At 38.3% G+C, this 10,100-nt stretch overlaps 1 long non-coding RNA gene across 1 annotated transcript in view; it reads left to right on the top strand.

The window, feature by feature from the left end:
- The first annotated feature begins 691 nt into the window (after nucleotides 1–691).
- LOC104988557 overlaps nucleotides 692–10,100 on the top strand; it is a 28,763-nt gene continuing 19,354 nt past the window's right edge. Inside the window, exons 1-2 of the long non-coding RNA XR_825255.1 lie at nucleotides 692–730; nucleotides 9,293–9,400. This is a non-coding gene — a long non-coding RNA (uncharacterized LOC104988557). The remainder of the gene's footprint in view (nucleotides 731–9,292; nucleotides 9,401–10,100) is intronic.

Genomic DNA, 10,100 nt, shown 5'->3' with positions numbered 1-10,100 from the left:
CTGTTGCAGACAGTGTGGGGTCAGTTCATTTTCAGATAGTTCCTTGGTCCAGCTTGTACTTCTCAAGGTCTATAGGCCCCTTCCTATGTAGTTGGTGCAACTACAGGGTTTTAATCTATTGCACCTGTCACTTCCAAAGCGGTTCCCTCTATTTATTTTCGCTTCTTCTGTTTACTAGTCTCTTCAGTGTCTAATTTCCGCCCTGACACAAGGGGGGCAGTGATGGTCACTTTTTTTAGGCTCACTTGTTCAGTTGTGCTGTGAGGAGGGAGGAACACTGCAAACAAATATCACTGGCATGTGCTCACAGTGATTCAGCTACACTGGGTTTGCCTCCGCTCAGTGTGTGCGCTTTCCCAGTCTACACTGCTCAGGCTCTAGGTTTCTCTACCGGGAACTGTCTGATGCTGGCCCTGCATTGTAGGCACTCTCCAGGTCTAAGCCACTCAGGTTCAGGTTCCGGGGTACTCCATAAAGGCATAGATTTGGTTGGGCCTGCATTTTGTGCTTGTCCCAGGTCTGAGCAGCTCAGGTGACGAGGTGCTTGGTGAGCACAGTCGCCTCCAGTTAAAGGCTGTGACTTATCGCCTCCTCTATCCTAGCCACTCAGTTTTCTGGGTGTACAACAGGTGCGCCTTCTCAGATGTGCCGTGTGTCTCTTCTGGGGAGCTGATCTCTGGCTGCGACCCTCCCGGCGGATGTTGATCGTCCAGAATCCCAAGAAATCTTGGTTAGCAACGATGTCTGCTTGCAGTTTGGTACAGGATGCCTCTCTGGGGCAGCGATTGCCCCCTTCTGGCTCTGGCTGCCCTCGCCTGCCTGTCTCCAGTGGGGAATGTGCCGGTCTGCAGCCGGCTAGCTCTGCTCAATCCTTTGTTCTGTGAGTGGGCCTGGTGGTATCTTAGGTTAGGGCTTTTCACGGGATAGCTATCCCACAGTCTGGGTTGCTATCTCAAGCTAGTACCTTCAGATTGCCCTTGGCGCATTCAGACCTGGTCCTTATCCTAAGCAATGCAGCCTGCGCCTCCCTGTCCAGCCCCCGCTTGCTAGTGGGAGATGCGAGCATCTGGGCTGCTCCACTGGGAGTTGCTGTTAGGCACATAATCTGTGAGTTTTAATTATTTATTTATTTTTCCTTCCAGTTATTTTGCCCTTTGAGATTCCAAGGCTTGCCACAGACCTACCAGAGAGAATGTTTCCTGGTCTTTGGAAACTTCTCTCTTTTTTAAGTCTCCCTTCCTGGGATGCATCTCCATCCCTACCTCTTTTGTCTCTCTTTTTATCTTTTATATTTTGTCCTACCTCCTTTCAAAGGCAATGGGCTGCCTTTTTGGGTGCCTGATGTCCTCTGCCAGCATTCAGAAGTTGTTTTGTGGAATTTGCTCAGCATTCAAATGTTCTTTCGATGAATTTGTGGGGAAGAAAGTGGTCTCCCTGTTCTATTCCTCCTCCATCTTCTTGATATTCTCTTCTAATCTCAGATCTCTAGGGAAATAAACTAGTGGGGTTCTCTTCCAAACTTGTTAAAGAATCCTGATCTGGTCACTTTTATAATGAATCTAATGTGACCTTTAAACATTTTTGTTTATATTTTTTACTCTCTTAAGATTTGTTTTCTTATGACAACCTTTATTTTCATTTTCTGATTAGAAACAGACAATTTCACAGAGAAATAAAGTATTTAGACAGTCTAAATATCAGGCAGTAAGTGTTTATTGATTATCCACTATGGAGGATGTTATAGAGTATTCAAAAGAAACATGCAAAATTAGTCTAACTCTTAAAGAAGCTTAAAATCAGCTGAGAAGGCATATATATTTGGGAAATGAATAACACTGAAACACTGTATGATTAGGTAGAAAATGGCTAGCACAGAAAATAAGGTGGCCCTAAATCTTGTGCAATTTTAAATTAAGAAATCTAGTTAAAATGTGTTTGTCTCCAAAATATAAGAAGTAATTAGTGTCAGGGAGATGTTTATACAAGTTTCAGGAATCATAACATTAAACATACAGTCTCTGGAGTTAGATAGTTCGATTTAATCTGCCTTTTATTTGCCATTTATCAGCTGTGTGATTTTAGAAGCTCTCTTAACCTCTTTGTGCCTTGTTTTGTCATCTGTAAATTGGGAGCAGTTTATTTCTAACTTATACTATGTATGTGATGTGAGCAATGCTCATGTTTGCTATGTTGTGCTAAAGCTAAGTATGCTGCTACTGCTGCTGCCAAGTCGCTTCAGTCGTGTCCGACTCTGTGTGACCCCATAGATGGCAGCCCACCAGCCTCCCCTGTCCCTGGGATTCTCCAGGCAAGAACTCTGCAGTGGGTTGCCATTGCCTTCTCCAATGCAAGAAAGTGAAAGTGAAGTCGCTCAGTCATGTCTGACTCTTAGCGACCCCATGGACTTCAGCCTACCAGGTTCCTCTGCCCATGAGATTTTCCAGGCAAGAGTACTGGAGTGGGGTGCCATTGCCTTCTCCAGCTAAGTATGCTACAACTCAATAATTTAGACACTTGCAGGCAGTTAAATACTTGGCTGGAGTCATTAGATATTCAAATTATTTGACTAAGGAATTCTACTCATATGTTTTTATTATAAGCAAGAAGAGTAGGGGCAGGCTCCATTAACATTAGTTGAGATTATTATACTTAGTGAAGTTCACAGCATTAAAAAAATATTAATAACTTCAATGAAAACCCTGTGACTTACCCTTATTAGTTCCAGATAGGTAAATACTTTGCTAGTGAGTAATAAGTAAAATTAGCTTTCAACTCATAACATTATAAGTACAAGATTCTTGATATAAATATTAGTCATGCCACAGTAGAAACACATCTCTAGCTACACAAATAAGTTTAAGAAACACAATTATTATAGTAAAATAATTGGAAACAATTTAATAGTCAGTGTCAAAAGAATCTCCCTGCAATGCAGAAGACCTGGGTTCAATCCCTGGGTTGGGAAGATCCCTTGGAGAAGGAAATGGCAACCCACTCCAGTATTCTTTCCTTGAGAATTCTATGGACAGACCATGGAGTCACAAACAGTCAGACATGACTGAGCGACTAACACCTTCACTAACTTCATCAATGAACTAGTAAAATGAAATTTGGTAAATAAACATAAAAATAAAGTTGTTGAAATTAAATTTAGTACAATTATTATTCAAAAGTTTATAAGGCACGTAATTAAATAACACATAATCAGTACAATTATACAAAATATGTAAACATGGATGGTAGAGGCAAACACAAAATTATTGGTTTGTGCAATATATGATTCATATTTACTTTAGTCTGTATTATTTTTTCCATAAAAATCCCAAGGAAAGAAACTTAGAGGTAATTTATTAATACATACATTGTTGAAATCATTAATTTATTTATAAAATTACTTTGAAAATATATAAATTATATATAAACCCACTGAGATTAGTTCCTTGTATATGATAATACTAAGACAAAGTTATTTCCCTTAAGACATTCTAGGCTACTGAATTCAGTAAAGGCATTTATATTTTCAAAATTATTTTCTACTTAGAAAAAAATAATCTAGATTTGTATAACATTCTTTCTTTCCTGCAAAATGAAATCTAGGTGGTTTTATATATATATATAATAAAGAGGAGGCTCTATGGGCTCCCCTCGTGGCTCAGATGGTAAGGAATCCACCTGCAATGCAGGAGAACCAGGCTGGGAAGACCCCTGAAGAAGGGAATGGCTACCCACTCCAGTATTCTTGCCTGGAGCATTCAATGGACCAGCCCACCTGGAGCCTGGTGGGTTATAGTCCATGGGGTCACAAAGATTCGGACATGACTAAGTGACTAACATTATACCACTATATAATATATATACCTGGAATGTGTAATACATTTTAAGAGAAAAATTTTCCTAATACCATAAAGTAAATTATTGACAAATTCAACTTTATGAAAATTACTTTTCCATTAGAAAAATTACCGTGAATGAAGGCAATAAAACACAAAACGATACTGGATAATGATATTTATAACACATGCATGTGTGTATGCCAAGTTGCTTCAGTTGTGTCCAACTCTTTATGACCCCATGGATGTCATCCCTCCTGGTTTTTCTGTCCATGGAATTCTCCAAAAGAGAACACTGGAGTGGGTTGCCATGCCTTCCTCCAGGGATCTTACCAACCCAGGGATCAAACCCGTTTCTCTTGCAGCTCCTGCATTGCAAGTGGATTCTTTACCTCTTGAGCCACCAGGCAAGTCCCCTATAATAGGTAACGCAAATTAGTTTACTATATAAGATAGAAAAAAATTTAAAGGATCATCAGACAATTGGAAAACAGGGCCAAATAAATAACATGATACAGCAAGCATCCTGAGTTATGTTGTCATTATATTGGTGTATTCATTCAGTTCAGTTCAGTCACTCAGTTGTGTCCTACTCTTTGCAACCCCATGAATCGCAGCATGCCAGGCCTCCCTGTCCATCACCAACTCCTGGAGTTCATTCAGACTTACATCCATCAAGTCAGTGATGCCATCCAGCTATCTCATCCTCTGTTGTCCCCTTCTCTTCCTGCCCCCAATCCCTCCCAGCATAAGAGTCTTTTCCAATGAGTCAACTCTTTGCATGAGGTGGCCAAAGTACTGGAGTTTCAGTTTCAGCATCAGTCCTTCCAATGAACACCCAGGACTGATCTTTTTAGGATAGACTGGTTGGATCTCCTTGCAGTCCAAGGGACTCTCAAGAGTCTTCTCCAACACCACAGTTCAAAAGCATCAATTCTTTGGTGCTCAGCTTTCTTCACAGTCCAACTCTCACATCCATACATGACCACTGGAAAAACCATAGCCTTGACTAGATGGACCTTTGTTGGCAAAGTAATGTCTCTGCTTTTGAATATGCTATCTAGGTTGGTCATAACTTTCCTTCCAAGGAGTAAGCGTCTTTTACTTTCATGGCTGCAGTCACCATCTGCAGTAATTTTGGAGCCCAAAAAATAAAGTCTGACACTGTTTCCACTGTTTCCCCCTCTATTTCCCATGAAGTGATGGGACCAGATGCCATGATCTTCATTTTCTGAATGTTGAGCTTTAAGCCAATTTTTCACTCTCCTCTTTCACTTTCATCAAGAGGCTTTTTAGTTCCTCTTCACTTTCTGCCATAAAGGTGGGGTCATCTGCATATCTGAGGTTATTGAGATTTCTCCCAGCAATCTTGATTCCAGCTTGTGTTTCTTCCAGTCCAGCATTTCTCATGATGTATTCTGCATATAAGTTAAATAAGCAGGGTGACAATATTCAGCCTTGACGTACTCCTTTTCCTATTTGGAACCAGTCTGTTATTCCATGTCCAGTTCTAACTGCTGCTTCCTGACCTGTATATAGGTTTCTCAAGAGGCAGATCAGGTGGTCTGGTATTCCCATCTCTTTCAGAATTTTCCACAGTTTATTGTGATCCACACAGTCAAAGGCTTGGCATAGTCAATAAAGCAGAAATAGATGTTTTTCTTGAACTCTCTTGCTTTTTCCATGATCCAGCGGATGTTGGCAATTTGATCTCTGATTCCTCTGCCTTTTCTAAAACCAGCTTGAACATCTAACCTTCCTTAAAAGATTATTTTCAACTAAAACTGCTGCAGAAGAAATAGAAAACCTGGGTCATCATGTAACGATTAAGGAACAAAGATGTTAGATAAAAATATGTTCTCATAAAGAAAGCTAAGTCCAAATGTTTTTCTATGTGAATTATATCCAAAATTAAAAAGAAAAACATATACAAAGTATTTCAGAAAATAAAATAATAGGGAAAAACATCAAATTCATTTTATGAGCCTAGTATAAATCTGATGGGAGCTTCCCAGATGGCTCAGTGATAAAATATCTGCCTGGCAATGTAGGAGATGTAGGTTTAGTGCCTGGGTCAGGAAGATCCCTGGAGAAGGTAATGGCAACCCACTCCAGTATTGCCTGTAAATCCCATGGACAGGGGAGCCTGGTTGGCTATAGTCCATGGGGTCTCAAAAGAGTCAGACATGACTTACCAACTAAATAACAATAACACAAACCTGATATCAAATTTAGAGAAAGAATTAGAAACAAAAATTACAGGTCAATCTTACTTTGAATATAAATGAAAAATCACTGAATAGGCAACCCCAAATCCAGCAATATATAAGAAAGACACTACATCATAACCAACCTGCATGTAAGAAAGTGAAAGTGAAAGTCACTCAGTTGTGTCTGACTCTTCGTGACCCCATGGACTGTACAGTCCATGAAATTCTCCAGGCCAGAATACTGGAGTGGGTAGACTTTCCCTTCTCCAGGGGATCTTCCCAACTCAGGGATCCAACCCAGGTCTCCCACATTGCAGGTGGATTCTTTACCAGCTGAGCCACAAGGGAAGCCTAAGAATACTGGAGTGGGTAGCCTATCCCTTCTCTAGCAGATCTTGCTGACCCAGGAACTGAACAGGGGTCTCCCGTATTGCAGGCAGATTCTTTACCCATTGAGCTATCAGGGAAGCCCTGCATTTAAGGAAGCAGATTTAATTCAACATTCAACAACCTACACTGTAATTATCCACATTAGTAGAAATAGAAAAATTATATAATCATTTCAATGGAAGCTTAAATAAATCTGTGATCAAATCCAACAAACTTTACCTATTGTGTATGTATAAACCACACATATTGGTGGTGGTTTAGGTGCTAAGTCATGTCCAACTCTTGCAACCCCATGGACTGTAGCCTGCCAGGCTCCTCTGTCCATGGGATTCTTCAGGCAAGAACACTGGAGTGGGTTGCCATTTCCTTCTCCAGGGGATCTTCCCAACCCAGGGATCAAACCCGGGTCTCCTGCATTGCAGGCAGATTCTTTACCAACTGAGCTATGAGGGAAGCCCATATGGCTTCCATATATATATATGAAATATATATATATATATTACCAAATTAGGAATAAAAATAAACCTCTTTAACCTGATAAAGGAAATAAAAAAATATTCAAACAAATTATTAGAATAAGTAAATTTAGCAGTTTCTTGATAAAATGCCAATATATAAAATTTAATTTTTGTATGTATGAATACCATTTTTTAGTATATAATATTAATACACAGATATAATACCAACACACAAACTCAACTCAATATATAAAATATGATTTTATTTGTACACAATATATAAAAGTAACATTTCCAATAGGAACAACGTACACCAAAGTGCACCTAGGAGCAAAATAATGTATAAAAATTTTAAAGGAGAAAATTATAAAAATTTACAGAAAAATAGAAAATAAAGCATAAAAGTAAGAGATGTAAATACCACATTTGTGTATGAAAATATTAAATATCTTAAAGGTAATTTCTTTCTGAAGTGATCTAGTGAATAATGGGTAATTCTAAAAATTATTTGAAAGGATTTCTAAGTTGAATTAGCAATATAAATAATAGAATAAAGGACAAAAAACAGCTAAGATTTTTCAAAAAAGAGCCAGAGGAGCATTCATACTGTCCTGGATATAAAAATTTACTATCAATACATGAAAAATTAGAACAATATTTTATGAGCCTAGGGTAGACTGAGAGGTCAGAATCATATCCACCCCGTATTTAAAAGACTAATTCATGGCAGTACTTCATTGCATTATCAATGGTGAAAAATGGGTTAATAATTAAATAATGCATGGATTGCTCATTTAAAAAGAAAATAAAAGAACAAAAAATAGATCTTGACCCAATATCTTACACAAAACAAAATTCCTGATAGATCTAGTACTTAAACATGCATAGCCAACTTTACAAAAGAATGTTAGAATAAAGCCTTTGTGACTTTAAACTTGAAAAAAAGTTTATTTAAAAAGATAAAAGGCTAAAACCATAAAATAAAAACTAAATTAAAATTAAATTCCATTTCTCAAAAGTTGCCATATAGAGATTAGAGAAAGCACAAACTTGAAAATGCTGTTTGCAATCTGTAAAACCAGAAAAGGGTTAGAGTAAGAAATTGATAACCTATTTTTTAAATCAAGAAGAAAAAGACAAGTACTTTAATATAAAAATGGATGAAATATCCAAACAAATATTTCAGAATAGGAAAACACAAATGGACCAAGATTATATGAAAATATTCTCTCAACTTTATTAGAAATCAGAGAACAGCCAATTAAAAACTCTCACTTTTGTAACACTGCAACACCTGAAAATATCAAATAGTCTTAAGCACGTGAAGTAGTCACTGAAAGTGAGGGTCCAAGCTGAAACAATGACTTTGAAAAACAATTTTGGCATGATTAGTAAGCTTGAGAATATCTGATGACCCAGCAGTTCTGTTTTCCAAAATACATAGCCTTGAGAAACTTTTCTGTGTAGTTACCACAAGAGATATAAAAGAACATGTGCAGCAGCACTGCATTTAATTAAAAAAAATTATTCATCAATAGTGTACCACATAAATAACTAATGGACTATTCATTCAATGGGATACAACAGTGAAGATGAGTTAGTACAATACAGATTAATCTCAAAATCCTATGTTGTATGAAAGAAGCAATTCATCATAGAATATAGAATATTTCCCCCTCTACTTAATGCCCCAAACCAGCTAAAACTAAACAATACATATTTAGGGGTAAATACAGATGTGATAAAAATGCTAAGGCATGGGACTTCCCTGGTGGTCCAGCGGCTAAGACTCCGTGCTCCCATTGCAGGGGATCTGAGTTAGATCGGGGTCAGGGAGCTTGATCCTACATGCCACAAGTAAGACTTCACATGCTGTAACTAAGACCTGGCACAGCCAAATAAATAAATATTTTTAAACATGGTAAGGCAAAATTGCATTGTTAGCACAAAAATTTCAGTTACCTCTGATGGTGGTGAAATAGAATGTTAGCAGAAGAATGCAGGAATTTTTCAGGTGATTCTGAAGTTTGGTGTTAGGTACTGCCAAGTCTCTTCAGTCGTGTCCGACTCTGTGCGACCCCATGGACAGCAGCCTACCAGGCTTCTCCGTCCATGGGATTCTCCAGGCAAGAACACTGGAGCGGGTTGCCATTTCCTTCTCCAGGTGTTAGGTACAGGGGTGTTTATTTTATTTATTTTTATTAATGTGCTTTAAAATGTACTATATACATATTTATACATTTTCTTTGATATGATGTATTTCTCAATTTACACAGTGAAAAAAATATTTTTCTCTTCTACCAGAGCTCATTTTAATCTCTTGAACACTGAGCTAAAACTATTTTGTTGTTTTGTACATTCCTAAACACTTGTTCACATTTCTGTACAAAATACTTTCTTTCAGCCATTTGATACCCTCCAAACACCTTGGAGAGTCAAGACATCTTTATTTGCTTAGAAAGGATATGGGAAAATACACCAACCCCTGTACTGAGAATTTACCATCTACCAGGTATGCTATATAATTTCAATATCTGTCTTATTTAATTAACATATTAATATCCTGAGGTATTAATATTTCCATTTTTACTTGAAGAATCAGAGGGTCATCCACATGCAGAGTTGTGATTTGAGGCCAGGCTAGTTGGATATCAACTGTGTATTTTCATTCACTCCCTGTTTTCACAGATTTAGCATTTATTTCTGACACCTTGAGATCCTGAGCTACTTGTGAGCAAGAACTGTGGGAGTGTGGTTTGGGGGAGAATGGTTACCTGTGTATGTACAGTTGGATCCCTTTGCCATTTACCTGAAACTGTCACAACATTGTTTATTGGCTGTGAAAGTGTTAGTCGCTCAGTGGTGTCTCACTCTAAAGATGCTAAGGCATGGAACTTCTGTGGTGGTTCAGTGGGACCATCACCCACCAGATTCCTCTGTCCATGGAATTTTCCAGTCAAGAATACTAGAGTGGGATCCCGTTTACTTCTCTGGGGGATTTTCCCGACCCAGGGTTCAAACCTGGATCTCCTGCACTGTAGTTGGATTCTTTACTGCCTGAGCCACCAGGAAAGCCTGTTAATTGGCTATACCCCAACACAAAATAAAAAGCTGAAAAAACAAAGACAAAAAATAGCTATGGTACTTCATCCTCAGAGCCCTTAACTCTGACCCAGATTAGGGTTAGAGCAATCAGTGAGTTTTAGGACATT

The sequence above is a fragment of the Bison bison genome, unplaced genomic scaffold (genome assembly GCF_000754665.1).
Source record: "Bison bison bison isolate TAMUID 2011002044 unplaced genomic scaffold, Bison_UMD1.0 scf7180017864136, whole genome shotgun sequence".
Classification (NCBI taxonomy): domain Eukaryota; kingdom Metazoa; phylum Chordata; class Mammalia; order Artiodactyla; family Bovidae; genus Bison; species Bison bison.
This window is presented reverse-complemented; position numbering and strand designations above follow the sequence as displayed.